General features: G+C 36.7%; 1 protein-coding gene and 1 non-coding gene across 5 annotated transcripts in view; both read left to right on the top strand.

Moving 5' to 3' along the window:
* Slit2 (slit guidance ligand 2) overlaps nt 1-27,815 on the top strand; it is a 346,008-nt gene that overhangs the window by 26,047 nt on the left and 292,146 nt on the right. The gene's annotated exons all lie outside the window — the stretch shown is intronic.
* On the top strand, nt 7,252-7,358 carry LOC119806004. The gene has a single exon (XR_005284061.1). It is a non-coding gene; the product is annotated as a U6 spliceosomal RNA (small nuclear RNA).

Genomic DNA, 27,815 nt, shown 5'->3' with positions numbered 1-27,815 from the left:
TTATTCCCCAGTATAGTTTATTTTCTCAGATTTTTTTCATAGACACAACTAGGAAACTGTTGAAACTTTTCTTTCCTTTGTACAAGAATCTACCTTTTGGTTGGGGTAGTCGGAATATCAAAAACACAAAGTGAAAGAGACAAAAACCTGACTACTAATATAGTGAGTATCTAGTGTATAGGAAGTGATGTAGTTTTCTCTGTTACCTGTAGTTCCAGGATGGCCAGGTAGTTTGTGTGGAGATTCATGACACACATATTAAGAGGTAGATATACTGAAAGTGAAAGAAAGATTTTGTGAATGTCAGATCTTTTGACAAATAAATATCTTTTGGAATTATGGGAAACAATTTAGCTAGACAAAAACTTATCGTTTTTATACTGAGAAAGTCACAGTTAAAATTCCATATATTAGCTATTTTGAAGCTCTTTTTAGATCTAAAAAGAAGGATTCCAGTTTTCCTTTCAGGTAATCTCAGTTTGTACATTAAAAAATATAAATATTTCATATATATATAATTATAGTGTAGCAAATGAGCTTGGTACTCACTCAAGGTTTTGTAGTCAGGAGATAGGACATCCAGCCATGCTCTGTATTGTCTCTGTCAGTGATTACTTTAGTTAGAATTAACTTCCGTACTGTATCAGTTTATTCTTTCAGGCTTTGAAGATTCACAACCTTTTAATTTCCAGTTACTTGTTACATTATCATGGCTGCGAGTTGCACCTCAGGGCAAGCAGATGTGTGTGTGTGTGTGTGGGGGGGGGTTGTTGCTTAGAAATTCCCCACACATTTTTGGGCTCTTACCTTGCCTCCTAACACAGAAGTACATTTAGCCTCCTCCATTGAATTTTACCTCCATCAAGCCTTTTCAAAACTCTGAGCTCCCCACCCCACTTTCATTATAACCTAGCAGTTATGAGTGCCCACTCTTTATGCATTACTGGCTTTGAAAGACTTAATGGATAACTCTGGAAATGTTACTCAGTTACCTTCTCCAAGCTTCAAGTTTATGTATAAAGCAAGGACATTTTTAGAATGAACCTTATTACATTGTGTGAAGTAAATTTTTCACTAAGGACACAGTGCAATTTGTGTATGTGTGGTGCTTGGAATATAGTACATGCTATGTAACTAGCCTGTGCTACTTTCTGTCCCATGTAATATTCTTTCAAAAATTATTTATATTTTTTTTTTGCAAAAAATCTTGTCTTATCTTTCTCTTGGTGTCATATATCTTATGGATTCTAAAATAGATAGATCGATAAATAAATACCTTCCAACAGATATTGAATTGAAAAAAGACCATAGGAATACATTGAATTTGGAAACAAATAGGCTGTGTGACAAGAGTGTTTTAAGAGAAATCAAATTGTTTCTACTAACTTCATTCCGTGAAGTCTTTCTCACAAGCTGTGGATGCTGAGCGGTCACCTGACCCTTTGGAATATTTCTTTCTTTGCTTATGAGGTCTAGTAGACCCAATGCAAACTTGTAAATTTACTTAAAACACTGAGATATTTTGCAGGAATATACATATACACATACACATACATATACATACACACACACACACACACACACACACACACACACACACATAAATTTGTAACTGGATTGCATGGTTCTGGAAAGAAATTTGTAGCTAGCTGCATTATGTCATGATTTTAGAAGATTGAACCCTGTTGAATAAAGGTCCCAGACTCTTCTGGATGGTCAGGAATAATTGAGGGAAGGGAAAAGATTGTAATGTATCTAAGATATTTTTATGGTTCTTTCTCATAAATTTGTTAGGGATTCTTTATAGAACTTGAAAAAATTACACTGGTTGAATTATTCACTACAGCAAGTCAGGGATTGAAATATTAGGTCTGGAAACTGGGATTATGAGTGATTTGGGGACACTTCTCTTCTGTTAGCATTTTTTAAAATAAGGAAGCTTCTTTTGTTAAATACATACAGCCTTTCTACATTTTGCACAGTTGTTTTATTGAATGGGAATCATCTAAAGCCTTAGATTAATAAAGAAAACTTATTGGTTGTGTGTGATTACCTATCTATCTTGATGCTTGATCATGCTTAAATATACAGTGAGTGGCTAAAACTGACAGGGTCAATTGCTGTCTTCCTCTTAAACACTACGAACAGTAGCAGTAAGAGACGAATTAAGGTTCAGACAAGGCAAACAAATAGGAAATAAAAGCTACACTTGAGGAAGATTTGCACATTCATATTTTTGTTATGATTAATGTATCAGACTTGCGAGAGAGGGCCATGGTTCTCAGTCATTTTCTATTTGGGATGCATTGTGCACCTGGACAATTAATTCTCCAAACCTTTTGAAAAGCAATTGACATACCTGAAGGCAATTGGCACCTGGGGTCTCTTCCTAGGGGAGCAGCTCCCTAGCTGAGATGGTGGTGTTGTCACCCCCTCCCTTTCCTGGAATGCATCACACACCTAATTGATAGTTTACAGCAAATTTGTTAATCAGATGCTCCAACTTACCACCCTGGATTCTTTCATTTACAGACCCATGGGGGGGGGGGTGCGGAGAAAGTTAGACAGTTGCATTTAATAAATAGAAATACCTTTTTCGTCTTACCAGCAAGTACATAATCCCTTGTAATTTAGTTGATGTGTTTGACACAGTGAAGCTGAATGAACAAGAATAACATCTGTAGTTTTAGTAATTACATTAAAAAACATCACAAAGTCTGTAGTTCAAACTAATAAGCCTCACCTAAGGAGATTAAAAAATAATGTTTCCTTCGTTCTTGGCAATGACAGAGCTGGCTTTCAGACTCTTAGCACTGTAATGATTTTTGTTGTCATGAGCTAGCCTATAACACTGTTGCTCTCCAAGGGAAAGGATACTTAGTCAAATTTAGATGAAACAACCTCACTAAATCTTACAAAGAAATAAAAGTTAGCTATAAATTTGGTAGAGTTTTTTTATGGATAAATGTGTATGACCTCTTCCTATTTAAAAGCCTTAGTGTATTAAAAAACAAAAAGAACAAGTCATCATAACAATAGTGTCCAGATAGAGCTTCCTCTTCTAAAGAAACTGGGTTGAAGGACAGTATTCAAATATAGGCAGATACAAGATATTTTGTGCTAAAACGTCAATGCTTGCAGATCAGTATTATATATAGTTATCCTTGTGACATCTTTTATAGGAGACTTCTGTTGTACTTTCATTAGAATGATTCTCTTTAGCTTTCTTCTGTTTAGCTCCTCTTCTTAGCTCTCCTGCACATAATATTCTAACACATTGTATTTTTTTGTGCACTAATTTTATGTCATATAATATGTTAATGAAGTGATTCTTATATGTGTTCTTGAAGATCCAATTGAAAATTCCAGTGGATGGAACATGATAAAAGACAAATCTATGGTGCACTTGTACATCAATATCCAATGTCCATGAAATATATCTTATAAGAAAATTGCTCACAAAGTTATTTGACTGGGTGACCATCCTCCTTCTTCATTTGCCCTATTTATTCCTCTTAACGCAAATAAGAAAGACTACCATTAATTCTTCCAATTAATTGTTTCTCAGTAGTTCTGATTGCATTTTTAAATTAGAAATTATTTTAGACATGTTAGTTTAGGAATATAATTAATTACCGTTTTAGTATCAGCATGGTGAGGTGCATGATTTTGTGCAGTCTTCGTCTCTCTTAACCACTACAAAGGTGACCTTTGCATTCTGAAATTGTGCTGAAGGTTAGAGTAACTTAGATTTTTATATAACAATTTTATTAACTTAGGAATAGTATTTGTATTAGGGGCATGTGTATGTGTGTGTGTGTGTGTGTGTGTAAGTGCATATGGGTGGCTATGTAAAACCAGTCAGTTATACTTGTCATGACCTTAGCTTAGCTTGACTTCATTCCCTTGTCCTTGTCACTGGGAATCCTGGAGTGTGCTGTGAAAGCACTTACAGAGTATACATTCTTTGAGCTGAGTGCATCCTTTATGAATTCTCACGCACTCCGCATAGAACATGTTGCCAGACAATGATGTTTTATGTGCATTTGTCTCTGAAATACTGCAAAGCTAATGTGTCCCTTATTGTGCCCAAGACAATTTTTTAGCACTAGCTGACAAGATAACTGAGATATGAAGGATTTAACACAGGAATGAAATAAATAGAAGTAATATTATTGTAAATCTCCAAAGGTAAGTTTTAACACACATTTCAAATTGCCTTCAATATTTAAATTATATTTTTGGATGCTATTAAATGCCAAAAATGATACCTTTTGAAGTACTTAAGGTTTTCTGCATAGTAAAGCATAGGCACACGTTGCACCAACCTCTTTTCCACATTCTTGGGTCGGTTTTCTCCTTGAGTTTCAACACTGCTAATTGCCCTGAATGTTTTGTTTATGTATGCTGGTATCTGTCAAAGCTAGAATGGAAACATGGAGAAGATGGAGAGTAGCAGTTTCTATCTAAGCAATATTGCTTGATTGAGTCAATGTGGGCTCAGTCATTAGCCAGCGTTTGAATCCTGACTCCAGTGGTTAGAAGCCATATGACTTGGAGCATGTTTGGTCATTCTTTTGTCTCAGTGTCCTCTGCTGTAAGACTAGAATAAATCGGAGTGATGTTGTCACTGAATAATAGGAAGATTCACAGACATATCTGCTGCAGAGTTCAATTAATGGTAGCTATGATCCATACATCAAATGACTTTGGCTTAGGAAAAATACCAAGAGGTTTACAATAATATTAGAATGATTTGTTGTTAATTTGGTTTTGCTTCTGGCTAAGTTCTCCTCTTTTCTCCATGTCTTCCTTGGTGTTAGAATGAAAACCCTAGCAATGCAGAGACAAACCACTAGCCACTTGCCCTGACCTTCCTACTAGGTACTGTCTGGAGGCAATTCTTTATATTCTCCTGGAAGTTTTGTGTTCTCACTCATGCTTATTCGAGATGGAAATCCTTCCTGGCTTTGTTACTCACCAGGCACTGTTTCATCTCCCTTCAACCTGACAACTCCTACTCAGTAGATACCTCTATAGCTCGGGGCCTCTTTCCTTTTTCTGCCATGAATGTTCAAACAATAGAGATCATATGTTTCTATTTACTTGTTAACATGGTCAGGCCACAAAAATGTATAGTCTTGGAAATTAAAATTGTGCTTCTTTGAGTAAGTCTAGCATATTATACAATCATTTGTGTGTTAGGGCTACTTATTAACTAGCTAAATGCTTTCCATAGATTGAACAGTCTTTTAAGACATGACTGTATTCTTCTCTTGTACTAGCATAGGGCAGTAATTGCAAGGAAGGAGCACTTAAATATTCCTAAGTGGAGAAAAAAGGGGAGAGAGAAAAAGCAATAGGTTCATAGAATCATTATTCATGATACATACACTGCAGAAAGCACTCGGGCCTTTCTTTTGAAATATCTTTGCATTTGACTTTTATTACTCTTCTTATTTTATAAATTGTAATACAATTAGGTCACTTCTCTCCCCTTTCCTTCTCCATTATGCTATGCAGTACCCTTTTATGCTTTCTTTCAAATCCATGTCCTCTTTCAGCTTATTATTGAATGCATATATGTATATGTTTAGACACATGTATTCCTAAATACAAGTTGCTCACTTGTTATAGTATTACTTGTATGTATGTTGTCAGGTCTGACCATTTGACCTTGGAAAACCAACGGGTGTGCTCTTACCTGAGGAAGACACTGTCTCTCACTCTCAACACTCCCTAGTTATCTATAGTTCTCTGTATGGTTGAAGCTTCATGGCTTTTCTCCTGTCCACTTTAGCGTGTCTATTTGTGTTGTCCATTTTTGGCTCATCTTTAGGCAGTCATGTTGGTGAGAGTATATGGGTGCAACTTATATTACCAAGAAACACAAAGTGTTTCAATTTAAGGAGAATAGTAATCTGAAAATGGTTCAGTGGACATAAAACTACACCAGAGACTTTTTGTACCAATTAATTCCTTGGCATGTAAAGTATCTTAATGATGAAAGCCCCCAAACAGTGCTGTTCTGTACCATTTGGACCATTCAGTCATCAGTTATTTCCAATACTTTGGATGTGTATATGTATATGTGTATAGTAAGGTAGCTTGATTTATTTAACTTGCAAAAAACCTTTTTTTTTCCTCCAAAATGACCACAAAATGAAAGTTAATCCTGCGGTAGGAGGAACGGAGAGAAATACTCTTATTTCATTGTTTTGTGTCCTTGAGTTGCTGAGGCACAAGCTTTTATCGTTCAGTATGCCCCCACGTTCTTTGCCATTCTACACCATGTGTTTGTGACATTTTTATTAGTCTTTTCTGCTTGGTCACTGTATTCAATCCAGCAATTTATTACCATCCTCTTAAGTTGTATTCTTTGTACAGGGAGTGGGGAAAACTCTGCCTTAGCAAATCTAGCCACACAGAAACAGTGAATCATGACAGCTCTGCTGGGGAACATGGGCCACATCATGAAGGACAAGAGAGTGGGAGCGAGGCGTGATTAAGTCCTAGAAAGATGGTAAGTCCATCAGTTGTGGCAAATATTAGTAGCCCTTTCTTGATTTATACTTCAATTGACAGTTTAATATATTTAGTAGGAAGATGAAGTTTATAGCCAGGTAGGGCTCTCAGTTCATCATCATAATTTACTTGGCACCAGCCAAATCCAATCAGGACAGTTATTTTACTCTCCTCAAATCAAAGCACCTTTTATTGCACACACACACACACACACACACACACACACACACACACACGAGGCATGCACGCAAAACACATATGAAAGAGAGATACACTGATGCTTGATATTTCTTGCATCTTGAGATTGAGGTCCTGTTTTATTTGTTATACCCTCATATTTTGTTTGGTTCCATTTGTTGGACCTTTTTGTTGAGTAAATGACTTCAGGATAGTACATTTCAAATCTAAATGTGTCTTTCCTCTGTAAGGCTCAGGTGAGGGGGGATAATCTGAGTCTCCATATTTGTAGTGACGACTACAATTACCACTTGTGCTTCTAATAGTTTAATAGAACAATTGTCTCTTCACAGTAAGCTTAGCCCTCATCTCTCTCTCTCTCTGTCTTAGTATTCAAAATGTTGGTTACAGATTGTTATTAATTTTTGTGATTCTCCGAGAAGTTGTCGTAGGGGCAATCACATAGAATGAGCTAGATAAATTTTGTAAAATGTAAAATAAATAAATAAATAAATAAATAAATAAATAAATAAATAAATGGAAAGGAAAGCGCTTACTTCAGCAGCACATATACTAAAATTGGAATGATACAGAGAAGATTAGCATGGCCCCTGTACAAGGATGACATGCAAATTCATGAAGCATTCCATATTTAAAAAAAGAAAAAGAAAAAAAAATCTTGTCGAGTGGTGGTGGTGTACATTTTTAATCCCAGCACTCAGGAGGTAGAGGCAGGTGAACCTCTGTGAGTTGGAGGCCAGCCTGGTCTGCAAAGCAAGTTGTAGGACAGGCTCCTAAGCTATAGAGAAACCCTATCTTGAAAAAAAGTTTAAAAAATGTATTAGTCTTTATTGTGTGAGTGTGTGTGTGTGTGTGTGTGTGTGCTCGTGAGCACTTGTTTGGGTACATTGTACATGCAGTGTCTAGAAAGGCCAGTAGAGGACCAGAATTCCTTGGAGATTGAGTAACAGGTAGTAGTGAGATGTCTGGAGTGGGTGTAGGAAACCAGACCTGGTCCTCTGCAAGAGCAGCAAGTAATTTCAATGATTGAACCATTTCTTCATCTCCCACCAAATAAAATTAGCAAAAGCCTTTCTTCCTTCTTTAAAATTTTAAACACACACACACACACACACACACACACACACACACACACACACACACACATTAAAGGCTTTTGCAGATGTAGAGATCCACAACCAGCTCCATGAGTCCTGTTGAGGAAAGACAGGAGGGATTGTATAAGCCAGGGGTCAAGGTCATGATGGAGGAACCCACAGAGACAACTGACCCGAGCTCTTGGGAGCTCATAGACTCTGGACTGACAGATAGGAAGCCAGCATGGGACCAACCGAGGTCCTCTCCATCTGGGTGAAAGCTGTACTTTTGTGGAGCACCTGGAAGTAGCGTAAGGACCTGTCCCTGGCACTTGAGCTAGCTTTTGGGAACCTAGTCCCTATGCTGGTTTGCTTCACCCAGGCTTGAAGCATGGGGAGAAGACTGGTCCTACCTCAAGTTGATGTGCCATGCCTTGTTGATTCCACTTTCTGCAGAGGAAGAGAATGGATGTGGAGGAGTAGGGGGTAGAAAGGAGGATTGGGGAGGGAATGGGAGGAGAGGAGGAAGGGGAAACTAGGATCAGGAGGTAAAATAAATGAAAAAATTAATTAATACAATAAAAGACTTTTCATTCTTTTCCCCCATCCCAAATTTCTATCAAAACTGGGATAAAATGCAATTTCAGTAACTTTACATATGATTTTTTTTAAACAGCTCAATACTTAAAAATAGCAGCATGTTTGTTGTGTACAAACTGAAAACTCAACTGATTTCCTGGCCATTGGTGTTAGTATGTCCATCATTTTATCATGAGAACATATTATGGTAATTTATTTTGAACTCTTTTGAAAAAGAATAGCTTGTAAGCCAGGTGGTGATGATGCACACATTTAAACCCAGCACTTGGGAATCAGAGGCAGACAGATCTGTATGAGTTCAAGGCCAGACTGGTCTATGAAGAGATTTCCAAGACAGCCAGGGCTATTATACAGAGAAACCCTGTCTTGAAAAATCTAAAACATGAAAAGGAAAAAATAATAGGTTTTAGGTTAACTTACTATGGAAGAGAGAACCCAGCATTTGTGCGCTAATGGGAGGAGCTAAAATGTTGGTTTCAGTATGAGAATTTGGGCCTTGTCTCACCTAGCCATTAAAGGTCCATAATGTGCACTTATCTTACTAAGATATTGAAAAGCCCACATGTTGCCATGGTGTCAGTGAATTATGCAAATTTTGAGTATCCTTTCACTGTAGTAGTATTAGGAACCCTGACAGTCTTTAGAGTTCATGTGCTATACATATGCTTGCCAGTGAGGATGTTCCCATCACTCTCTGAAATACCCGAGTCTTAACTATAGCTAACTTCTCTGTGTCCAGCCTCATCCACTTTCCCCTTTCCAGGTGATTCCCAACTGGATGCAGTGCCCGATCCATTCATGGCTCATACTGTTGGGCTGCCTAGTATAATTCAGTCAACACACTGCATTTCTTTGGTAATTTCTTCTATCAGTTGTTTTATTGTTCATGATGCTTTCATCTTACAAAAGAAAGAGACTTAGATATCCTCTCCTGGGGTATTATCTCTTCTTTTCCTCTCTTCATTTTTTTTGCTTATCTTCCCCATTCTCTGTTTCTCTCTGTCTTTTTCTAAGCATGGCAAACTGGTCACACTGGTGGTCATGTTGAGTCCAGGAGTGAAGCTGTTGGACACGCTGACTTTGAAGATGAAGAAATGAGGGAGATGCTACAGTCAGTACCTTTATGCCTGAGATGTTTACCCTGTGAGATAGCTAGGTTTGGATAGCTTTCAGTTACTTACAAACTAAAGTGAAAAGCATTAATTAATTCTATGTTAAAAACTAGATCTAGCCTTCTTATTTAACATTTTTTAATTTGTGAGCACAAAATTACATTTCCTAAGATTACAATTTCTTTGCCTTCTTTTTGCATGGAGTGGGTAGAATACTATTTTTTAATTGCTAAAAATCTCTGTGAGCCTCAGAAATTTTCTACATGGTAATCTTTTCATTTTCTTGGTTAGAGATTCTTTCATTTTATGGTTGCCTCATTTGTACATCAACTTTTTGTTGTGTAATGACTTTCTTGAGAGGCCCACCACTCAGCTCCCAAATAAATTACACATAGAAGCTTATTCTTAGTAATTAATACATGGCCTTAGCTTGGCTAGTTTCTTGCAAGCTTTGCTTATCTTAAATTTTTCCAACTATCTTTTGCTTCTGGGCTTTTATTTTTTTCTATTTTTTTTATATCTTTCTTTACATCTTCCTCCATGACTTTCTGTGTAGCTGGCTGTCTGTCTGGCCTTGAATGTCCTCCTCTCCTTGTTCTCTTGCTCCTCTCTCCTAGTTTCTCCTATATATCCTCTGTCCTGCCAGTCCTGTTTATCCTTGCTCCTGCCTTGCTATTGGCCATTCATGTCTTTATTAGGACAATCAGGTGTTTTAGATAGGCACAGTAACAGAATTTCATAGAGTTAGACAAATGCAGTGTAGACAAAAATCACACCCCTGAAAATAATATTCCCCAATAACTTTCTTTTCAAAACTTTTGCATTATGACATCCTACCCAAGAGAAAACACACAAAGATATTATTATTTCTCTTTTTGGCATGCATTTTCCATTCATTCAAGGACTTGTTTAGTCTATGTAGAAGTTTTGTGGCATGGATAGTATCTGCACAGATTGTTCAGATCCATTTTGGCTGCTTCTTCATTTAAAGCATGAGCATCGTGAAGACTCTGCTGCAGCCTCAACAAAGTTTGGTCTCAGAAATGGCAGGTGGGCATTGTTCTATGCTCTACCATGGTTTGATGAAGGAAGGGAGAGAAAGAGAAAGGGAGAGGAAAGATTGAATGTGACCTACAGGGCTTTAGGAACTCTTGCATTTTCAGATATGAAACTGTTCTTAATGGACCTCTGAGGCCTGTACCCCTGCGATACTCTGGACAGCTTCCACTGTCCTCTTGTCCCCATCTGGGCTCAAGTTGTGGAATTTCTGTAGCTCCTGAGGTTTGCCTCCCTACTTGCCTGCACAAACTTTGGCATATGCTCTCTCTCTCTCTCTCTCTCTCTCTCTCTCTCTCTCTCTCTCTCTCTCTCTCATCTCTGTTTATGTGGTTATGTATGAATGCTCTATCTTCACTACAGCTTAACAACAAGCAAGTATTTATTCATTCTTCTAATAGTTTGCCAGTGTCTAGCATATGTTAGTCATCCAATAATTATGTATTGAATGAATGCCAGCAAACATTGTCTTGTCAGTCTACTTCCATATTTCTTCTTACTAAATTGCACTTATTGTTTGTGGAAGGTTTGTTTCCATATTATCTCTTCAAGTATCCTTAATAATAACCTATATATAAAAAAAGCTGTGCTCATTAGAGAAAGATGTTGTATCCCTGGCTCATTCTTGTCCTGTTTCATTTCCTTATTTGTGATTTAGCTTATGCTATGATTTGAACATGATTCTCTAATGTTCATGCATTGGAAGCTTGATCCCTAAGTTTATATAGTAATAATATTTAAATATGGGGCCTGAGGGGTATTGTTAAGATTAGGTAGTTGCTGTGGGATAATGCCCTTGTACACTGTAAAGATTTGTCACTCATATTGGTTTAATAAAACACTGATAGGCCAATAACCAGGCAGGAAGTATAGGCAGGGAATCCAAAGTAGATTTCTGGGAAGAGGAAAGGAAGACAGTCAGTTACCAGGTAGACACAGAGGAATCAAGATGAAAATACCTTACCAAGAAAAGGTACCAAGTCATGTGGCTGAACATAGACAAGAATTTATGGGTGAATTTAAATCATAAGAGCTAGTTAGTAATAAGCCTGAGCTATAGGCCAAACAGTTTATAGTTATTATAAGCATCTTAGTGTTTATTTGGGAAACTGAATAACTGAGGAACTAGCTGGGACAGAAAGTTCTGTCTACAGATAATTCTATATGAGTATTTCCAGGGGGATGCAAAGAAATGTCTATTCATCAAGATAGAAAAGACCATAGCAGACAAAGCAAAAGCAAGGGTATGTCCAACTTGGTGAGTGCCTTAGTTTTTCTATTGCTTTGATAAAATATCATTACCAAGAACAACCTGGAGAGGAACAGGTTTATTTCACCTTTGATCTTGTAGTCCAACTTCCATGGACGCTATAACAGGAATCTAGAGACAGGAACTAATGCAGTGGTCAAGGAGGAATGCTGCTTCCTGACTTGCTTCTCATGACTTTCTCAGCCAGTTTTTTTTTATAACATTTAGGACCACCATGGTGGTTGGCGCCATCCACAGTGAGTTGTGCTCTCCTATATCAATCTTCAATCAAGAAAATGTACCACAGGCTAGTCTATTGGGGAATTTTCTCAGTTGATGTTCCATCTTCCAAAATGACTCATATGGTATCAAGTTAGCATAAAATCAGCTAGAACATTGAGTCAATGAGTTTATGTGAGTTTGTAGTGACTCCAATTATATTATTTGCTAGTTTATAAACTTGGGGATCAACTTTATAAAGATCTCGTGAATGTGAATGAACTGTGGGATTCCCATGAGCCCCATGAGCCTTTGTCTTGTGAGCATCCCTACTCATTCTACAAGTATATGCTCATAAACCCTACCTCATAAGGTGAGACTCTCTGATTAAAGATGACCGTATGATTTGAGACGCCAGTGGTCATGAACAACACACATGACTCCCTACTCTGTAACAGTATAAATGTCCTTTTAACATAAGGAAAAGATCTAAGTTTGGGCGCACATGCTGTCTTACCATAAGATGCTCTACACTGAGTTCTAGTGCATCAAGGAAATCACCATCAGATCCTGAATATGTGTTCACAATAACTCATAGTACTCCTTAGCCACTGGAACCAGTACCCTAAAAACAAATATTTTCTTTATAAATTACCCAGTCTTAGGTATTTTTGTTGTACTAGAGAACAGCATAAGACGCATAGAACTTGCTTCCCAAAGCTTCTCCTCGTTCATGTCTGGATTATACACTGATCTGTAGGGCTCTGAATCCTGTTAGCATTATCATTACTCATCGGGTTTTTTTTTTTTTTTTTTTTTTTTTTTTTTGCATCTGTCTCTCCAAAGTAGTTTCAGAATCTAGTCTGAGATGTTTGTCTATTGCTGAGTGTAGAGCCTGGCATAGTCGGCACCAGAGATGCTTTTGAAGTGGGTGAGTTAATGAATGCATGCTTTACAATTGTGTGATATTCCCCAGATGTCTGGTGTATTTCTGGAAAAGCATTCAGTAAATATTTATAATTTAATTCTGTGTCTTTGGTGTAGTATATGCATCCGTCATGGCTGCTCAGGAAAGTCTACTTTTCAGTGATCTTATATTTAGGGAAATTTAACAATGTATATAAGCAATTGGGAAGGAAGAAAATGGGGCCCAGAAAACCTGCCTCCTGTTCTTTGTATCTTTTTGGCCCCCCAAGAGGCTGCCTTTCATTCTGTTTCCATTGAGATTTTATAACAAATAGAGGGAGAAAGAAAGTGTTAGGATTTTCTGCTTCCATTCCTAATTAGATTTTTCTGTCAATGTTTTTTTAAAATACATTACATTTAGAGAAACTAATACTAACTTGTGAACATGTAAGCAAATTACAAATGGCGAAAGCTTTGCTAAAAATATAGACACTATGGCACTTGATAATAAATTACAGAGAATTTTTAATTTAATTAGTAAGGTAACTACAATAGTAGTTTTCAAAAGTGATTTGCAGGTTTCTTTTGATGTTCTTCTCAGAAGGCTTCAGGAGGGGATGGATGGGGCTAGTGCAAAGACATCTGGGAAGTCCCAGTTGCCACCGTATGCCCCAAATGTGTGCATGTGAGAATCATGTGGCTGTCATTGGTTTGAGTGTATGCTGAAAAACGGATGGCTTGTGGCTGCAGTTCAGTTCAAATCCATCACAAGGCAGTCCTTTTTTGGAAAAGCAGATCAGCTAATTTCAAGAATCATTTGCCAGTTATCCTCTCGGAGGAGCAGCTTATGACCAATCATCTCATCTCTTGTGTATTCGCATATGCTAAACCTTGAAGTACAGAACAGTATTGGAATTCTTTGCCGTGGGACATGAAGATTTGATGGTAGGGTGGTACTTTCAAAACAGACATGGTTATTAGGTCTCCTAGTTTCTTATGTAGAATCGCACAGCCATCTTCTAAACTTTAGATAAAGTAACTTTATTCCTTGGTGAGTCTTTTTTTTTCCTCTTTAAGATGGAAATTGTGTTAATTAACTTTCAAATTTTTTGGTTTTTTTTTTGAGACAGGGTTTCTCTGTTTAACAGTTTTGGTTGTCCTGGAACTCACTCTGTAAACCAGGCTGGGCTTGAACTCAGAGAGATCTACCTGCTTTTTGGCTCCCAAGTGCTGGGATTAAAGGCATACACCACCACTGCCTTTAACTTTTTTATAAGAAGTAAGCAGGAACATTTTCACATGGCTTGCCTAGTGCCATATATATAGTTTGTTGAGTGTTAAATTCTGACATCCCTTTTCTTGTTTATGAGTGGTAATAACACTACAGCTGTTTGAATCTAACATGATTGAAGGAAAGGTCTATTCCTTTGGTCTACTAAGCTGGTCAAATGTGACTACATATTCGGACACATGTCTGGATAATGAAGTTACTTGGCCTTAGACGGTGACATGTCCTAATCCTACTTTTGCCTCTGTACTCTAGGCACCCCAGTCAAGTGGCTGAGTAATGAAACTAGACAGTGCTTCTGCCGTTACTGTTTTGACTCTCGAGAGATCCAGAGCTCTTGGAGACTGAGATGAATTTTACTAGTATATTTGGAATGACAACATATACATTTCATTTTAAGGAATTTTCTTTTGTGTCTAAATGTACATGAGGAGGCGAGGCATTCATGTGGACAGATCAATATTAGCAGATGGTGGTGGAAGCTGCAGTCTGGGTCTGCAGAAAAGATCGTGTGATGCTCTAAGCAGTTCAGAAAAGATAGTATAGGAAATGTGAATCGGGCCATGTTGAGGGATGTGACCAATAGGTTAATGACTTCAGTGACATCTACTGGTGGTGTTTGTCTGATCAGGAACACAATTGACATCTAGGATGACTGTGGTTGAATTGATGTGGCTTCAAATCTAGAGGTCAGCTACATACATGATAATGCCCTGGAACGTCTTCATCCAGGAAGAGTGAGGAAGGCTTTATGGAGAGATGCTTTGTAGTGAAATTATTTATCTGCTTAATCATGTGATGATTTCATATAGAGGGAATGATTTTAGATTTGCAAGAAAGCCTGTATAAAGAGCAAAGTGTAATGTGGTTCCTCCAGCATTTTGATTACTTGAGACACTAGATATAATTATCAAATGAAACTTTAATCACAAAATCATGTAAATTAAAATCACAATTCTTAAAACATTCCTTCCCATTCAGTTCTGAGTCACATTTTTCTTTAACCCTGATACCATACTTCCCTATTCTGCTGTTTGAGCAATAAAGGGTGTGACCTTGGTTTTCTGTAGTAGAATCAAAGGATCTCCATTGTGACAAGGGTCTGAGAAACAGTTGAAGCAATAGGAGCCAATGAGATGCTGTGACTTGCTCATGGCAATCCCTACATGGAAGGGAAGTTGCCATTCTCTCTGTTGCTTAGGTTCCAGACTCCTTGTATGAAGGCTCTGCTGAGATTTCAGGCTGCCTGCATTCTACCTGCTCTAGGGGCACAGGCTGTGTCCATTTGTTGTTATTGAGGACATTTCCCAGGAAATAAGATGTCCTTACTACCAGCCTACGTAGGGTGCTACCCCATGTTCTGTATGAAGTCAGGACAAAAGAAGTTGAGAGTCTCCACTGTGGCTATGTCTCTCCTCCTTCCTTGAAGTTTATATGCTGATGCCACTGCAATAGAGGCTAACCTTTCAGTTTTCCCCAGAAATTTTTAGTTGCATTTAAGTGTTTTAATTTTAACCAGTGGTTTTGATGAGAGAGAGAGAGGAGAGAGAGAGGAGAGAGACAGAGAGAGAGAGAGGGAGAGGGAGAGGGAGAGAGAGAGACAAAACTCGCCTTTTCTTTCTTTATATTATTTTGGGTAGAGCTTATATGACAGAGCTCTTTGTGTTAAGAGGAAAGTGTTATATGCCTTAGGTTCAGGACCGGAAAGACAAAAATGAAACGTGACTAATGAAAGATAGACTCATGACTGGGATTCATGTCTTCCCTGGTCTTCACCCATGAAGAAACTGTCACTCATGACTTACTAGCAATATTGACTAGGTGAAGGGTTTTCAGATAAAATTGGTCAGGGTAATAAAGTGCTAGATAAAAGAGTCAATTATGATAGAATGAAGGAACTTGGAGTGCTCACAGATGACAAACAGTGTAATATTCAATTATTAATGTTCAAACAGCTGAGATAGCCTTTTTTTACAAAATAGACCACAGTAAAAACACAGTAACTTGGCACAGAAAGTGACTGTCTTGCAAGGCCCTGAGAGACGATGGGGTGTCCTGTAGCTAGCATCTTCACAGATGGGATAGTGCCCAAAAGTAGTGTACTAAATGTTTCTAATTTTTAAGTTTTCTGCTGTTAAATTCTATTAATTAATATAAATTAAAATATAAAATTTATTGCTTGGGATTTCTGTATTTGAAACAAAGATGGTAAGTAGCCCTCCTCTTGAAGTCTTTCTAGGCTCCATCTCTGCAGCCCTATGTGTTTCAGCAATCTTAATTTGAAAAATTCCGGCATTATGTGTTTCCAATTTTCATTTCAATGAAAAGATACTACTTTAACTTTGATTTGAGCAAGGTCACTCTGTGCTATTGACTCTTATTTTATTTGTGACTTTAAGTAAATCCACGGTGAACTTACTTTTTAGGCAGAGACCATTATTATCCTAAGAGTAGCCCATCCTTGATTCTCGTGTGTCGTGAATTTAACCAGTCACTGTCCTGTCCCTTATTGAAATTTATTCTAGATACTCAAGGGTCTGCTGAATACAATGCAAAATCTTATAGAGTACGATTTCCTAAATTCCAAGGAGGCACCTCCAAAGATTCTTGCTGTACACAATGATATTTTTCTTCTAAAAGTATTAAACATTATTATGAATCAAGAAGTTGGAATTATAGAGAAATCTTAAATTCGTGAGCTCTGCTTCTCTTTTCCGAATACTTTTGAAATAAACAATAATGAGAGAAGGAAAACACTGAGTATCAGATAAAGTGTTACTGATTTGGTGCTTGGATTGTGTGGTCCTTTCTTGCTATTGCTACAGTGGAGACTCGTTGCATTGTATTTGAATCATAGTCTGGATATATATTTATCTCATGGAAATACATATCTTCATTTATATTTTCTATTGATGGCCATCCATTGACGTTTTTACACAGGATAAATTTCCAAGACACACTAACATTTAGTCTACTTAAGAAAATGAAATCAATAAATAGTTCATATTTCGTGTGTATGAAATCAGTGATAGTAGCTAAGAATTTTTGTTTTAATGTTCCACCCACATATAATAATAGCAAAGATTGTGAAAGAAAGTAGCGAATAATTGAATGTTATATTAAACTATTTGAAAAAACAAGTGAACAAAATAGGGCTACAATTTACTATGGAAGCTAGTAAAAAATGCTTGTTGTTTTTGGTTTTTTTTTGTTTGTTTGTTTTCTTTTTTCATCTCCTCAGGGGCACAAAAGTTACCATGGCGTTACCTTTCCTTTTGTGTGTGCTGGTGATTCAATTTAGTAGTTTTAGAAAACGTGAAATGTGCCTATTGCTGTGTTTAAAATTTCTAATTACGAAGACTGGTCAAGAAATCTTTAACCACAGCAGATGTTTGCAGAGGACCGGTTAGACTGACAAGTGATTGACAGGTAAACAACCCCACTGTGCCCTGATATTCCATTCTGGGATGCTAGGCCGTGGATAAAAAGTAAGCCTCAGGAAGTAAAGGCCTTCAAATATTTATTAGCTACTTGGCTTTGTGCATTCTGTAACATTATTGTGTCTTAACTGACCTACGTGCCACTTGCGTTTGGGCTGCCTGACTACCCTGATGTCCTGTGATGGGGTCTCTATGAGATGAAGAAATGGGAATTTTTTTTTTTGACTTGTTTATAAGAATGTAATCCGTGCCAAGCAAAGTGCAGATTGCAGCAAATCAATTGAAATCATCTAAAGGGGAATGAGGGGGACACTATGTCTACACTGCAATGTTCTGATTAGGGCTGAGCGGGGCAAGTGTGAAATCATCCTTTCCCCTGCTAATGCGAATAAAAGCACACTGCTCAGTACTCAATATCTGCACAGTGTACGGAGTGGGAGGCCTGCAGAATTGACCTTCAGTATACTTCGTGTTAGTGCGTCTTGATTTTTCAGACTGTCAGTCTTTTCCTGCTCTTGGGCCAAGGCTTTTCTTTTTCACCATTTTACCTTTTACTTTTCATTTCTTTTCCTTTTTTTCACCCCAACATTTTGTGTGAGTTTTGATTTTCAAGATAGGGTTTTCTGGAATACTCCTGCTGTCCTGTAGACCATGCTGCACATTTTTCAAAAACATTACATATGCATTTCTTTTGTATTTCTTTTCCATCTTTTTTAAAAATAAAAACATCATTGTAGCCAATTTTAAATTTAAATAGTTGATAAAATATTTAATAAACTATGTTGAGATGGTTAATACCATAGGTGGGAACCATTATAAATGGCCTGAAAACAGGAAAATATGTTAAATAATAAACTTAAAATTAAAACAAATACCTAATGTGAAATGTCATATTTTCTTAAATTTTAAAATTTTGAAGAAAATGCTTTTTTTCCTTTTAAAGAAATTTATTCTTAATTATTTCTTTTACTTTTTTTGAGGTTATACCATAATTGCATCATTTTCTCATTCCTTTTCTTCCCTTCCTTGTATCTCTTCTTGTTCATTTGGAAATTGATGGCCTCTTTTACATGAGTTGTTGTTACACACTTATATAGATATGCACAGATAATGGATTTTTTCTTGTTTCTTCCCCCTTTTATTGAAACTAATTTTTCTCATATAGTATAGCCTGATTACAGTTTCTCATCTCTCTATTCCTTCTAGCTCCTCCCCACTTCTCCTGCCGTCTGGATCCTCTTCGTTTCTGTCTCTCATTAGAAAACAAACAGGTTGCTAAAGGATAATAATAAAATAGAACAAACACTGGCTTACAGGCGTAGGGCAAAACAAGCAGAAGGAAAAGAGCCCAAGAAAGGTCATAAGAAACAGTTAGAGAGGCCGAGACCCACTCATTAGTACACTCAGTAATCCCACAAAAACATAGAACCAGAAATCATAATTTATACACAAAGGGCCTATAGGCTTAAAAGAAAGAGAAAAAAATAATTATTAAATTTAGTTTGAAAAGATTTTTAAAATTTTTGACAATATTATGATACAAGGAACCTCCAAAGATGCCTTTGGGTTCATTGAGAAGGTGTTTTTTAAAAAAATATAACCAAATTATGTTTCTAAGATGCTCTAATGATAGAGTCTGGAGGCAAAATGTTCTTAAGGATTTTTTTTTCTACTTAAAACTGAATGCTAAGAACTCGGACTTTTTTTTAATAAGCTGTTTGATAGCCGATGTTGAGTCTTTTCTCAAAATGAGAAACCTAGTCAGTATAATATGTTTTCCAACTGGCAAAATTTGGAAAACTCTTTTTTTTTGAGAATCACTCAGCAAAATTGTCTATTCATGCAAATAGCTCACTTAAATGGGAACTTTATGTTGGAATTAGATTATGTTGGTTAGAGATTTATTTTGTGTTCATGTTGCTAATATAAAACATTCATAGGCCTTTTCAGAAAAAAAGGAAATACCTGTGCATATATCATGAGAATTATATTCTCTGGACAAATTTAAAAAGGAAGTGGAAGGTTAAAAAGTGATTTAAGGCAAAATAACTGCATCAGTTATAACTGATATCCTGTCTGGGTAATATATGTTATTAGAAAAAATTTAGATCAGTTTATTGTAAAAATTTGTAAGCCATTTAAAACTTGGAACATGTTTTTCCATAGAAACAGTGTTGTAAACATTGGTTAAATTCCCAGCCCAGTGCACAACCCATATGTATAGAAGCAAAAGTACGAGTGTCCACTTGAGTGCTGACTTAGTCTTAAAGGAATATGTATAGAAAAGTGCACAAGATGTGTGTTCTATATCCTTTTGCTTTAAGTAAAAATGACTCTGTATAAACTTTAAATAAAAAGAACAGCAACAATTTCATTATTTGGTTTTTCCTTTTATGCCTCTTGTGGCTATGGTGAAGGCAGGACTGGAAAAATTTGGTATGAAACTCATGGCTCTTTAACTGAGAAGCAAGTGTTGCACTGGGTTCCGGGTTGCACAGTAGATTTTTGTTGATTAATAAGAGATTCTTAATCTTAACCATCTGTTACATTTAAGTCTCAATTCTTAACCTTCCTAATGAGACTTGTGAAGACCATGCTGATCTCTTGTGTATGTTTGAAATGAAGCATACAGCCTACAGAGCTATGGTGGGAACATCCCATTATGTTTCTAGAAGCTTAAAGTTTTGGAATTTAGTTCTTATTTTTTCTTTATTTCTTTTTCTCAACATCAAGCTACAATTTATAAAGAAAATTGTTTTACACTGTAGTCCTCATTGTGATGATGCCAGAGCTTTGGCTGCGCTGAAGCGGTATGAGTGTGGTTGGTAGTGAGGTCTTTGTTCAAGCTCTGAGTTGAGACATACTGTCTTGGTTCTCAATAACTGCAGACTTGCTGTTATTTACAATTGTAAATTCATGCTTCTCTTGGTGGCATTCACTTTTCTGTGTGCATGAGTGAGGAGGGCTTTTATCATTTACTTGACTCCTTGATTACCTCTCTTGCACTCCAGTTCTTTTCAGACCTGCTGAGCAAATAGGTCAAGGAAAATCTACCCGTCATCAGAGTCTCGCCATAGCTCTGTCCTAACTACTACAAACTGCTCCTCAGTAAGAATGCACACTCTAAATATGTTATTGGGAATATATATCAAGAAGGATAGAAAGGGACTTTTACTCAATTGCTGTCTCGGCTTTGTTTCAAAGATGTCACTGCTTTGCATTCTTGTATACTAATATCATACAGTTATTTATTCATAAGATTTATTATTTTTATTTATTTTGGTTTTTCAAGACAGGGTGTTCTTTTCTGTGTAACAATCCTAGCTGTTCTGGAACCTGCTCTGTAGACAAGGCTGGCCTCAAACTCAAAGAGATTCTTCTGCCTTTACATCCCAAGGGCTAGGGTTTAAAGTGTGCGCCACCACTGCCCAACGAGATTATTTTTATAAATTAGGGAAAGCATTTTTGAAATTTCACTTCTTGTTGGAGTACTTTGTGTTTCACGAAGGAGAAAACTCCTTTTCTTTCTCCCATGATGTATATTTTTTACGACTTCTCTTTATCTAGAAAATATGGCAGTACATAGTTATCCAATTAGCTGGGAATCTTTAGTTTATATTATGTATTTCTTTTTTAAAGTTCTATGATGTATATGGTCACAACTGTGGACTTTTCAGGCCCAACAGGGGGAGCTAATTCCATGTTCTATTGAGGTTACCTGGAATTATCACATTTGCCCATTTGTCAGAGCCAAGCTACCTGATTTGCATTATCTGTCCTCAGGGTCCTGTAATAGTCATGGTAAAAAATGATGCAGTATTTTGTAATAATTATCATCTAGTCTGTAATGCTAAATATATTAATCTGTTAGTTATGCCAGGAACTCTAAAATAAGGGCTATTATTTTAAAATGTGGGATATGTTTGCTTAAGATATACACAATCTTATAACAATTGTAGAATAAAAATCAGTATGGAAAATATAGACCATTTTCATTCTTGCAAAGTCCTTTAGCTATAGTATGTTATGGTAAATTAATGAACATGATAATAAATCCCTTTTCCCTCTTTGCCAATTACATATGTAAAATTATGTAAATAATATTATTTGTTATATTGATTAAAAACACATACATTTTTTTTACTCAGAAAGAAATAAAGGCTTTTTTTTTTTTAACTCAGGTCAAATATACCATAATGAAGCATTTGGGTTGATATTGAAATTCCTTAATTCTTTAGTTCTGTGTTCTATTTTCAGTAAAGAAACTAGATATTTTTTTTGTTGTTGAACTAAGTGTATATTTTAATATGGTATGTTTATGGAGAATATATAAAATTTCTATCGGATATTTACTGTATTTTGACCAAAAATATGGTTGTATATTACACAGGACACTCATTTCTTTTCAGTTCAGAACACATAAATACCATCATCTTTTTTAAAAAAAATTAAAAAACTTTGTCTCCCTAGATTTCTGCATATAATTATACCTGGTTTATGACATAGAAAGGGTGTGTTTGAATTTTCTCTCACACATGAAATATGCACACAATTGTGCATAGCCACCTGTGCCCCTTATTTGCTCTCTATTTAGTAGCTAATATAGTAATGGACTCATATTGTATATTAGATAATGGACTAGTTATTGTTTAACTTTTTTACATTATAAGAGCAAGAAACATACTTTTCTGTTTAATTTTATTAAGTTCCCTCCCTAGGGAGCTCTTCTTCCTTTTTTTTTTTTTTTTTTTTTGAACTTAAGTTGCCGCAAGAGCTTCATTAAAACATGGAAATGCTACCAGGAGACTAAAATGCAAAAGCAGAGTGAATTTGTACTTTTTATTTTTAAAAACATTGGTTCTATCATGTAGTGTCTTCTCATTGAAAGATTTATCTCAGTCTGGTGAGGTGTCTCAGATGAAAACAGTGTTTGCTCTGCATGGACCAGGATATGAGTTAAATCCCCATCACCCAAATAGAAAGCAAGATGTTAACTGTGTTGTGCTCTTGTACCCCTAGCTCCAGGACAAGAAGGTGGAGACAGTAGGACCACTGGAGCTTTCTGGTCACTAGCCTAGTCAAAACCAAACCAAATAAACCAAAACAAAACTATGAAGGATAATATTAGAGTGAGACCCTGCCCCGATGGGGTCATAGGCAATAACAGAGAACATATTATCTCCTCATCTGTCCTTTGCACAGGCATTCATGTGGATCTGCACCTGTACACCTGTGTAGACACATGTTTACACCACACACCCTTGTGCAATACACACTTACACCAATCTTACTACTTGTTATTTCTTCAGCATAGGGACACTTTGCCCCACATGAAACAAAGACTTCATGAAATTCGATACACGCCTGAAAGAATGAATGAACAGGTGAATGCTTAGCTGACATGATCGTGTATATTATACATGTACCTGCTTTACTCAGAGCTGTGGTAGGCAGATCGCATCATGTTTGGAGAAGCTTTAAAATTAAATACTTTATAACTATGAACTTATGCATACTGATAGTACTAGAGTTTTATAATTCAGAATAGTGATATTGGGCATAATCTTAAACTGAAAGAGACTTTATTAGTTGATATTGTCTGTCAGTTTTGGTGTGATGGTGCCCAGTTTTGGCAATGTGACAGTGAATCATGCTACATTAATGGCTAAATTTATATCCTTATTACACTTAACCTCCTTTTTACTCTTCATAATTGTGAAGATCGTTGTGTCCTTATGACCAGATATGGGTGAGGCCAGCTAGTGGTACTAGACCTGTCACTAACCATTCCACACTCTGCTCCGAACAAAAGTTAAATTTTCATATTATTAATTGTGTTCCCCAGAAGAAGTAAGAGATAAAACTCCACTGAAACCTCCTTAAAATAACATGTTTTTAAAAAGTGGTTGATTATTTTGATTATTGTGGTATCAGTAAGAGATGATGGGTTTTCATTTGTAAATAAGTATTGAGGTTAAAAAAAGTTGTCGAAGCCCAGTTTAGAATAATCATATCCCTCATGAGAAAAGTTGTCTTGACAACTGTACTGCTCATAATTAGAAATAATGAATATTTCATTACTCAAAGGAATATTATGGCCAAGTTTGCTAGACAGTGATTTGGACATTTGATAAACCCAGTCATTTCCAATACAGATCTATACTGTATTGACTGACTTGGGTTAGATTGTAATCAGGCTTTGTACATTAAAGGAAATAATTTTTATATACATTTTCTCAGTTCATAATATTTATTCCATTTCCCTATGAATGAAGAATTAACTAAAGCTGAAATATTCCATATGGATTTCAACCTTCCTGATTTAAATGAATGGCTGTTTAAATTCAAAGATGAGATGGCGACTTAGTTTTTGCCATCATTTATTATCCCAGGCCACACACATTTGTCAAGCGTCTACTGTGTGGCAGCCAATGGCGGATGTTCTGGTTGAATGAAGCAAAGTTCCTACGGGAGGGACTTGGACCTGTTCTTATGCAGAGCAGGGCTCAGTCTTTTGAGGACCGGAATGAAACTGCTGGGTGATGTCAGAAGGAAGATAGCGTATTTATGGGAGCTCGGGGAGAAGGGGAGGCTTGAAGAGGTCGAGGGAAAAGGGAGTGTGTTAGTGGAGGAAGATGAAGGTGGAGATCAGGAGGGATGAGATGAGCAGTCAGTGGGCAATGAAGAGACAGTGATTAAGGGCACTATGTAATGTTAGACAGAGCCTGATGCTGTGGGAGGACTCGGCGACATTTTAAACAAACACGTTCCAGCTCATGAGATCTCTTACCATAAATTCAGCAACCTGGTAGGATGCTCGGTTGTTTGTGTCTGGTTACATGTGATATGGATCTTTCTTAGTATAAATTCACATCTAATCACTCCCTGTCATATTATTTTGAAACCTATTTGCCTAATGAAGTCTTAGAATTACAATAGAAATGTAGTCCCTATGAAATAGGTTTTTGCTATTCATTCTCGTTTTAAAACTTTGAAAACTTAGGGGCTGGAGAGAGGTGAAGAACACTGGGAGGCCTTCCAGAGGTCTTGAGTTCAATTCTCAGAAACTACATGGTGGCTCATAGCCATCTGTAATGAGATCTGGTGCCCTCTTCTGCCATGTAGGAATAAGTGCAGACTGAACACTATATATAACAAGTCTTTAAATTTTTGAAAACTTAAATGATTCTGACACCACATATAGATTTTAAATTTAATACAATTGTTACACTTTGTTTTCATTTTATTACTAATTTTTCACTCATCTTTTTGTTAAATATTTATTTATGTCTGCTCTGCTGCATTGTGGTGCCTGAGATCTCACAACATCAGTGATATCCTAACACCAAGATTTACTACCAGTCCTTTAAAATGGTATCACATAAGACATGTTTAATTTTATACGGTGCAAGTCTTATTTTAATACCTATTTACTGTTTGCATTCTCTTTGTACAAATGTAGAATTTGACTTAGGATTTCCATTGGTTTGACTCAGAGTTAAATCCACAAGTCAGTCATTACATTTAAGAAGGCTTTTTGATACAAGGGCTGAATCAAAGTGTGGTGTCTCCATTTTTACTTTATTTCTTAAGTTTTTCACTCAGTAATTATTATTACCTCAATTCATCATTAGAACATACTTCTCTTTAGAGAGTCTCAGAGGTATTAAATCTGATAGCAATATTTTCATGAACAGGATAATGCATGATGGAGAACATTTCCCAGAAATGAACAATCTCTTCTCTTCCTCTCTGTCTCTAACACTCACTCTCTTTGTGCTCCTGCTTGTTTGATTTCTCCTTTGCTCTATGTCTGCGTTTGAAAGAGCTGGGTTCTGTAGTCCTTAGCACAGGCCCTCAAGGAGCTGACACCTACTGTCTAGGGAAGAGTCACAGTGAATGCAGTAGCATCTGGAAGAGGCATGGTCCTCATCTGTACAGGCAGATGTGTGTTCCCAAATGGCCTATGCAGAGGAGGACAGAATGTGGATCTAGTAAGAAGATTACATGTCCTCGTGACTGAAGACAAATCAGGGAAGAGCATTTTAGCTAGTTGGAAAGGCAAGGATGCACACACTCACCTACAAAGAAGAGTGGGTAGCACTGTAACGAAAGTGACAGCAAAGGAAGCATGAAAGGCTAGAGGAAAGGAGGCATTAGACTTTGGATTTCATCTGCTAGTCTGGAAAAATCATGGAAAATGCCAACAAGGTGGTGTATCATGCTTGAAGTGTATAGGATATGATTTTCACATTTGAGATGGTGAAGAACACAGCATACATCCTTCCCCTGCAGAGGTAAGTTGGCAGAGGCAAAGATTTGCTAAGTTTCTTTTTGGTCACATTTCTAGTGTAGTGAGTTGGTGTTTTATATGCAATTTATAACTGTCTTTCCCACCTATTTTTAACTCAGGACCCTGATGAAAGATTTTAAAAGGAAAGGGGGAGAGAAGACAAAATGAAATGAAAGAAAAATGAATCTTTACCTATGAGACTTTGGGAATCATAAAAGAATACATTTAAAGGAGTTAGTGAAGGAGAATCCAAAGGAACTTTATTGTAAAGTGATGTTGGACATTCTAGTAGACTAGTCTGTAACAATGAAAGACATCCCCCAAATTTGTTTCCTTCTCCTGATGAGATATATCGCAAAATGAGTAAGTGAGTGAGGTTCAAGCAGTAGTTTTCCTAGGATGTAAATATTGGGAAGTGTCTTCATGAAATGCTGATTTTCAGAGGACAATAGCTCTATAGTGTGAGGACATCAAGACATGATATCGATGAGAATGGAGATGCAGCCACACCACCGTTGAAACCCCAGTCAGTACCAACATCTTCATAATTTCATAAACTGCAGATACAGGAGTACCCCCACTTCCATAAAACCAGGCATGAAACACCCTTTTAAGGGGGCTCACAGAAGTTTTAGAAATAACAGACTGTAGTTTTATAAGATATTAATATTCTGGCCATTTCTTACAAAATAATGTATAACTTTAAAAGGAAGCAAGAAAAGTTTGAACAGCAACTTGAAAGTGGATGGGATGGTGGACACCTTCATGCACTGAAGATGGAAAATGTAAAAGGAATGGTCTGCTTGCTCCTGCACTTGACTCTGAAGTCCTAAAAAAGAATATATATTTATCATCTTATGTCAGCACCAACAGATATGTAAAAACATCTTCTGGATGCAAAGTTGGAAGTAAGCCATACTTAGGATTGACTTGTATGCTACATTTCATCATAAGACCGAATGCTTTGGGGAAGGGGCCTATTGTTATTATCGCTTCATTTGCTTTTTTTTGGCTATTATAGATTTTTGTCACTTAAATAACCCCCAAGCCATCACAGCACACCAAGAAGGAAGAAAACGTAATTATCAAATTGGACATGGTTAGATAAGAACTCAAGAAGAAAATTAAGGCCTTGGCCACCTGTTAAAATAACCTAAAATTAAAATAAAAATTCACATATATTTGCAGCATAAGAAAAGCCAGACTCATACTTTATATTCTGCTGAATCGAAACTATGAAATATTAGATGTGGGAAATCTGTAATTATATACACAGCTTGTGTACTTAAGTAAGAAAGTTTAGGTTACCATCAAATGAAGGCAAATGATGTGTGTGGGATTAGTGATCACATCCTGAGAAAAACGTGTAATTGAGCAGTTGTAAGTAAAAGGTTCATGGAGCATTTCTTAGGCGTACACCAGGTGTTCAAGGCTGTAACATATTCCTACGTATTTTTGTCTAGTTATTATATCTTCAGGAATACGAAAGCTCAGTTTTGCCACAAAACAAACCTTCGAACCCTGGTCATCCTCAAAAAAGGGATACTATACAGTCAAAGGGATGAAAAAGTTAAGAGGCAGAGAGTAGGTGATAGGCAAGATTCGTTCAGCATCTGAAAGCAGCAGGGGGCAGTAAAACATTTGAGTCTGGTCCAGAGGACTGGAGCTGGTTAGTGGAGGGACACACGACCTTCCCTCAGGAAATGTTTTCTCTGTTTTATTCCAAAAGACCATTCTTTATTGCTACCCGTGTCTCCTTTCTCACAGTCCTGCATTGGGGGATAGTAAGATATAATGAATCTCAATATTAAACAGAAACTACTCATTCAGAGAAATAACTTTTGCTCCTTTCT

This window comes from Arvicola amphibius, chromosome 1 (assembly GCF_903992535.2).
Source record: "Arvicola amphibius chromosome 1, mArvAmp1.2, whole genome shotgun sequence".
Classification (NCBI taxonomy): domain Eukaryota; kingdom Metazoa; phylum Chordata; class Mammalia; order Rodentia; family Cricetidae; genus Arvicola; species Arvicola amphibius.
The sequence above is the reverse complement of the archived record's forward strand: the minus strand, read 5'-3'. Positions and strand labels throughout refer to the sequence as shown.